Below are 7,048 nucleotides of genomic sequence, written 5' to 3'. Positions count from 1 at the left end.
GAGAGAGCAAGGTCCCTATAGTCTGGAGTAAGCATAAATTGGGACCAGTAGAACCAGGTGTTTGCCACTTTCCTGCTTGTGCCCCTCACAGTGGAGGTAAGATCCTCCATACGATGAATCTTGGTAACTCTACTCAGCCATGAGCCAATCGAAGATATTTTTTTTAAAGTAGCATTACATGGAAAAATAAAATCTAATATGAAATTTAAAAAAAACAAAACAAAAAAGTAATTGTATTCACACCATATTGAATGCAATGCAGGCATGTTCTAAGCATTTCTTTGACTCTAGTCAACTGCCTTAAAGTTTTCTTTATACCTCACATCGCTGCCTAAGCTAAAATATGTCCTTTCCCATTTTCTTGGATCGGTGTACATCCTGTTTAACACCTAGACCTTGTGCTCTTATCTGAGTTCTGTGGTTATACCTATTCATATTTTCAAAAAACATGAAGCAGACATAAGAGTTCAAGAGTGGTAATCACAGCTGCAAACATTGTGTTAGATAATACAGTTCAAATAAATACATTTTGTCTGTGTGTTCACTCCAAATATGATTTTGTTTAGATTATTCAGTTTCCTTGTTGCATCTAGCTCACTCACTGTTGTCTTGCGTGTACTGCTAACCAGTTATGATTGTTATTTTCTACACTCTGCAGTTTAAATATAGAAATCTACGGTCTTTTTTCCCCATTCCACTAAGAGATGGTTTGTAGGTCACAAACGGATTATTCCAGATTACATCTACAAAGAATAGGTCACGCTTAAGTACCCCGTGTGCACTGCAAATGTATATTTAACTAAAAAATAATTAATGTCTTAGTGCTAATGGAATGTCCCTATGTTATTAATTTGTGAGTGTCACAAGGAAGAGTTGAAAAAAGTGTACATATACACATTTACCTAAATTGCATTGGCAATGCACAAGGCACATGCATGAAGATCCTTTAAAAAAAGAAAGTATAGTTGTTTTGTACAGGCTTCTTCTAACTTTATATATGGCCAGCAGTAAAGAGAAAAAAAAACACACACAATAATAGCATAAGTGGAATGGGAGATAAGAGAATCAGGGCTGGGTAAATATGAACTTGTTAGGTTTATTTTATCTGCATATGATAATAATGCCAAATGTTTTCCAAAAGTTGCCCTAATAATCATAGTTAGTTTGAAAAAATCTATTAAGTTCAACCACTAGGGTAATAAACATATCCCAGGTAAAACCCTGTAGACACAGGTGCTCCAGGGGATGGCAAAAAAAAAAAAAAAACATAGAAAGCATTGTTTAATTTGCTCCAACAAGGGAAAAAAATTCCTTTCTGATCCCGTGAGGCAATTGGATGTTCCCTGGATCAACAGTCTCTGTTGTCTTTATTTTAAAACTTTAATACCCAGTGTGATATGAAGAGGGATTAGCCCTTGCACCAACTACACAGAGAAGTTTGTTATCAGTACAAGTGTCTATTTTGATCCCAAAACAAAATAGCTTCCTTTAGCATTTGATGGAAACAAAATGAAAAAGGTAGGTGCAGAGTCCTTTTAGTTCACATTACAATACTCTATGGTACAGTTCTACGATTCATAAATCAAATCAAAAAGCAACAGCTTTTCTTACAAAAGTAATACAGATTCTTAGCTTGTTTCCACCCAGGTTTGTTTTCAGCCTACCTCCTGCACTTCCACTCCCCTTGCCTGACAGCACACCTTTGCTTCCTTTAGCAGACCACCCAGTAACTTCCTTCCCATTCAATTGCCCTAAAATATAATAGCCATAGCAACTCCTTGCTGAGTTGCTTTTACTAATCCTGAACTCTTTTCACAGCATACACCCTAATTTTAAAAGCCCATGTTCTATATCAGCCCAACCCCCGGTCTGTGGCCCAACAGCTGGGTCAGAAGGACCTTGCTTGGGGGGGGTGCACTGGCCAGAACGGCAGACCATGTCTTCCAAGGACACCGCAGGCTCGGAGATGGGCGGGTTGTGTCTCTGGATACTCAAAGGGGAAGAAACTTCCCCACAGAGTGATGTCATGATGCCAGAACCCGCCCACCCGCACACAGGCTCAGACCTGCGATGGGAGAATGGCCGGGTTCTGGCATAATGACATCACTCTGTGGGGAAGTTTCTTCCCCTTTGACTAACACACCTTCCTGCACATGTGCGGTCCAGAGTCAGTGCATTTAGTGGTCTGTGACGTGCAAAAGATTGGGGACTACTACTATATATAATGGGAGATATATTTCCTATCCAGGACCCATCCCAGCAGTCTTATCCACCAGTTATATTCTGTGATTCAAGAAAAGCATCCAGCTTTTTCTATAGAACTAACTGAAACTTCTTTTTGAGGGAGCCAATTCCACATTTTCACAGATCTTACTGTGAAGAATCTCTTGCTCTAGATGCAAAGAGTGCCCCCTTGTCCTTTGAGAATAATTGTGAACAATCTCTATATGGACCATTTACATATTTTTAAATGTATCTTCTCCCGGGAGAATAGATTCAGTTCATAGCTCATAGTTGAGCTCCTCCATTTCTTTTATTAACTTAGTAATTATTTATTAATTTAGCCCTTCTCTGCACCCTCTCCAGCTTCACAATATCCTTTTTGTGATAGTAAATACAATGTAACAATAAATTGCTACACTGTATTACTCAATAACAGTCTCAAAGTCTCTCTCCACACAGGATCAGCTACATTTTGACAGCTGATAATTATTACATAAGGCTAATTAGATAAATATTACATAATGCTGGGTCTACAGGGACGTTTTTAAAAACACATATAAAGGTTCCTACTGTGTTTATAAGCACTTTTAATAGCGTTTTAAATCTTGCCTTTAAAACGCTGGAAAACGTCTATGCTGTGTTTTTCCTCGTTTTTAATGTGGTTACATTTAAAATGCTTTTAAATGTGGAAAACGCCCTATTAAAATCAATAGAAGCGTTTACCTACGTTTTTGGGAGTTTTCCAGCGTTACCCCTCGTTTTAATTTTTTAAAAGTTGCAAGAAACATTATAGATAAGGCTCACAAATGTGCCTCAAAGAAAGGTCCTGATGTAGATTAGCCTATTTAAATGCACTAGAATTTCAAAATTGGGCTTTTAAAGCCTCAGATTAAACGCTGGCGAAAACGTCCATGTAGACAAAGCCCAAATAATCATAACAGCACGAGAGCAACATTTATTTTTTTAAAAGAACAGGCCATAGGAGATAAGCCCTAGAAACTTTATTACCATTTCTAGAATATGTTTTCTATGCCTAGGCCCTAAATGTCTTACCAAAAATATTGTAAAGATTTATTGCACATACTTTTTTTATGGTTCCTTGTAGAAGGAGAATATCTGCATGGCGCCTGTGTGTTTTACTATTTTTATGTAATAGTTTCCTTGTTTTTGTATTAGGTAGCTTAAAAATTATTTACTTGCCCTCTACATGTTATGAATATCTTCCCAAATACCCTATACAGAATGATACAGTATATGATCATGTCCAGCTGTCCTCTCTAAACTCCTTGCCCTAAATGTGCAGGACTGTTATATTTTAATAAAAAACATCACAGTTGTTAAAAAATACAATTTTATTTTATTTTTTTAATTCTTATTAGTATTTTCAAATTTGTTTATTTGAATTCTGAAGGCTATAACTTAAACAATTTCATATAAGATTTCATACAACACATATCTACAAAAAAAATCAAGCAAAAATTAAAACTTTGGGAACACCTTGTTTCCACTCATGGCACATGAAATCAGACGTCTTCTGCAATCCAGGGGCAAATGTTTTTCAATAAGTACATTGAAGGAAGTAGTATCGGTCACCAAGTGCAACCTAGAAGTGGGAGAAATACTTCTTAGTGAAATCAATACACACAAAATAAACAGAGGGATTTCACTATGTACGCTAACAAACAGTAGTCTGCTATTTTCTAAATAAATTGAAAAAAATGAAAATAATTCAAACAAATCACATCTGAAATGAAATCTTTACAATACAATCTATATGCCAAAGTATAAAGCATTTTAGGAGGGAGGATCCCAAAGATAAATCCATACTTCTCCAAGAGAAGTATGCCACATCCCTCAAATAATAGTAAGAGGTTACTAAACCAAAAGGTTAAAAAAGTGGGACTTTCAAAGCATATGATAGAAAAAAACCACAATAAAAATCTGCAAAATATTATTATAACGTTTAAAAAAAGTTAAATTATAATAAAATCTATACATAATAATAAAAAATCATAAAAGGGCCAGATTAACCTCAATTTGTATTTTAAAAAGGACCCACACACATAGAAGGATGATATCCAGGGTACATCAGGGGGAGTAACAAATTCAATCGACACATTTCGCAGCACTAGGCTGCTTCTTCAGGAATAATTGAGAGGTCTGGACACAACTAACACAAGTAACAATCATAAAGTAAATAACAAAAATGTAAACAACCGAAAAAAAGAATCTAACTTCAAAAAAACAAAAAACAAAAAAAAACAAAAATGCTCAATGAACTTAGGATACTTAAAAAAAAAAAAAAAATTCTTTTGAGCCAAGTATCACATGGAGTGGCCAGATGACTGACCATTGAAGTTGTAACAGACTCTCCATAATTTAGCTTGAAAATCAGAAAATCATACAAATTTTTATTTCTATGTATATATTTTCATTTATTAGTTATAAATCAACATAAATGGATCAGGTAAACTCAATTGATATAGTTGGAAATACAAAAGCTGGTGGATGTATCAGGATGGCATAAGACGTTGTCAAGTCTCCTTACATCTTGGACTTGCAAATAGAAATTGTTATCAAAGACAAGGACATTTTTGGAGAGAATGAAATAAACCAAGTCAAGGATGAACTCATTAGTGTTGAGATTTATTTTTCCTTTTTAGGAGGTTGGGAAAAAGAACTATTCTCCCTTGATGATAAATCTCTATTCCTTGACCACATCATGTTGTGGAAAAGATTTATAGATGATGTCTTCTAAACATGGACTGGAACTAAAGGGCTACTATTGGAATTTTTATCCTATTTACAAATCAGTTAATTTAACCTGCACTTTACCATGAAGTAATAGAATCTTTTTTTTGGATATTGAAATTTTGAAACAATTGGACAATTCTTCAGATTCAACTCTGTTTTGTAAACTTACCGCTGATAATACTATTCTGTATGCTACCCCTTGATTCATAGTATTCCTTATCCCTGTTTTTGCGTCTACCCAGGAATTGATCAAATGAAAATGATTATAACCTTCGAGCCAAGTTATTACAAAGGAAACTTCTTAATAGGCGCTATAGTAAAAAACAAAAAAAAAAATCTTAAGTGGGCTTATCATACAGCAAATCTAAAATGTATACAAGAGTTACTCTTTCCTTTAACCTCTCCCAAGATGGATGACACCATAAGACTGATAAAGGAGTACACCAGTAATTATGCTAACAGGAACATCTGTGAAAAACACTGGCTCCCCTTGACATGCAATATTAAAATTTCTTAATTAGTTAGAGACAAACTGAAGACTGTATACAGAAAAGGTGCCATCGCTTATTATGATTGTTATGAATTAATTTTACTGGTGAGTTACAAAATTCTAGTTGGAATCATAGAACATTCCCTTGTGGATCATGTGCCCAATGTAAACAGGATTTTTTCAATAAACTCTGAATTGTCCAAATTTAAATGTCCTGGGGGGCATGGCTGGCTGATGGAGTAGGACACGTGGTGGCATAGCTCCTGCACCTGCGCAGGGAAAAATGACATCTAGCTCGAATCACAGCATCGGAAAACGATCCTGGTTCATGGGGCCCAAAACTAATTCAGTTCAGAAAGGGGAACCTGGCCAAAAATCCGTGTCAGCCTGCAATTACTCAGCCTGTTCTCCTTTTGTGGACAGAGAAGCCCCAACCAGGTCGCAAAGCCGTGGCCTTAATTTATAACATCCCCCCGTGGCCACGGGACCCGAAGACCTTGATCCTAGGCAGCAAACCTGGCCACTGCTTTCTTCCGCTTTTCCCTCTGGGCAGAGCATCCGCGACCAGGCTGCAAAGCCGAGGCTTCAGGTGCCAGAGGCAGCCAACCCACAAGCTTCAGCAGATCAAGCTGCAGCCTCAATTTTTGGCATCCCCAAAGGCTATGGGACCGGACCAACTAGATTCTGTGCAGCAAGCTGGGCCTTCAACCTCTCCAGCATCCCAGGTACTGTGCCTATCATTTACTCCCTCAGCACAATTACCACAAATCTTCCCTATCGCTAGTCCCTGCATCCCATCCACATTAGAAGAGTTTTCCAGCTCCAGCAGTATGTCCCCGCCAGGAGAGGATGCTTGGGACTGGAAGGCTCACCTCCAGGCCTTATCTACCAGACAAGACCTTGAGAAGAGTATCAGCCGTTTAGAAGCCAGTTGCAAAACAGGCTATGCAGCGCTCTCTGCAATAGGTCACTAACACCACCAACGCTTTACAGCAAACATGCTCTAAGCTTTCCTCGCGGGTATCTTCTGAGGAGGTACTTACCCGCCACAAAGCACAGATCAATGGCCTTTTTCTACTCCATGATGATGTAGAGAATCGCAATCGTAGGAATAACATGCGTATCCGGGGGCTCCCTGAAACAGTTTCCACTGTGGAATTTGGCACTGCAGTCTACACCATTTTTGCCAAATTGTTAGGTATACCATCAGATGCTGATACAGAAATCGATCGGGTTCACAGAACCCCGGGCCCACACAGTAGAGATTCTCAGCGGCCTAGAGATGTTATTCTATCGCAATAAAGAAGGTATCATGCGCAAGGCCCGTGAAGCAAGTTCCATTGAGTATGCTGGAGCACAACAACAGCTTTTACCTGATCTGTCCAAGCATACACTTGATCTGCAGAGTCCTTAAACCTCTGCCCTCTGCTCTGCGTGAATAGAACATTCAATTATAGATGTTTTTTTTTTTCTTTTATTTGGTTGCTCGCCAAGGCGGAAAGAATTATGTTCTTCGTAACCTTTCGGACCTACCACAGCTCCTGTTGGATCTCAACTTTCCAGATGTTGTTCTTCTGGATC

At 37.9% G+C, this 7,048-nt stretch overlaps 1 long non-coding RNA gene across 1 annotated transcript; it reads right to left on the bottom strand.

The window, feature by feature from the left end:
* Nucleotides 1–3,557: 3,557 nt before the first annotated feature.
* Nucleotides 3,558–5,514, bottom strand: LOC140338351 (uncharacterized). The gene is made up of 2 exons (XR_011922230.1): nt 5,147–5,514; nt 3,558–3,826 (listed from the first exon to the last, which is right to left on the bottom strand). It is a non-coding gene; the product is annotated as an uncharacterized lncRNA (long non-coding RNA).
* Between the last annotated feature and the right edge of the window lie 1,534 nt (nt 5,515–7,048).

Source organism: Pyxicephalus adspersus, chromosome 9 (assembly GCF_032062135.1).
Source record: "Pyxicephalus adspersus chromosome 9, UCB_Pads_2.0, whole genome shotgun sequence".
NCBI lineage: Eukaryota > Metazoa > Chordata > Amphibia > Anura > Pyxicephalidae > Pyxicephalus > Pyxicephalus adspersus.
The sequence above is the reverse complement of the archived record's forward strand: the minus strand, read 5'-3'. Positions and strand labels throughout refer to the sequence as shown.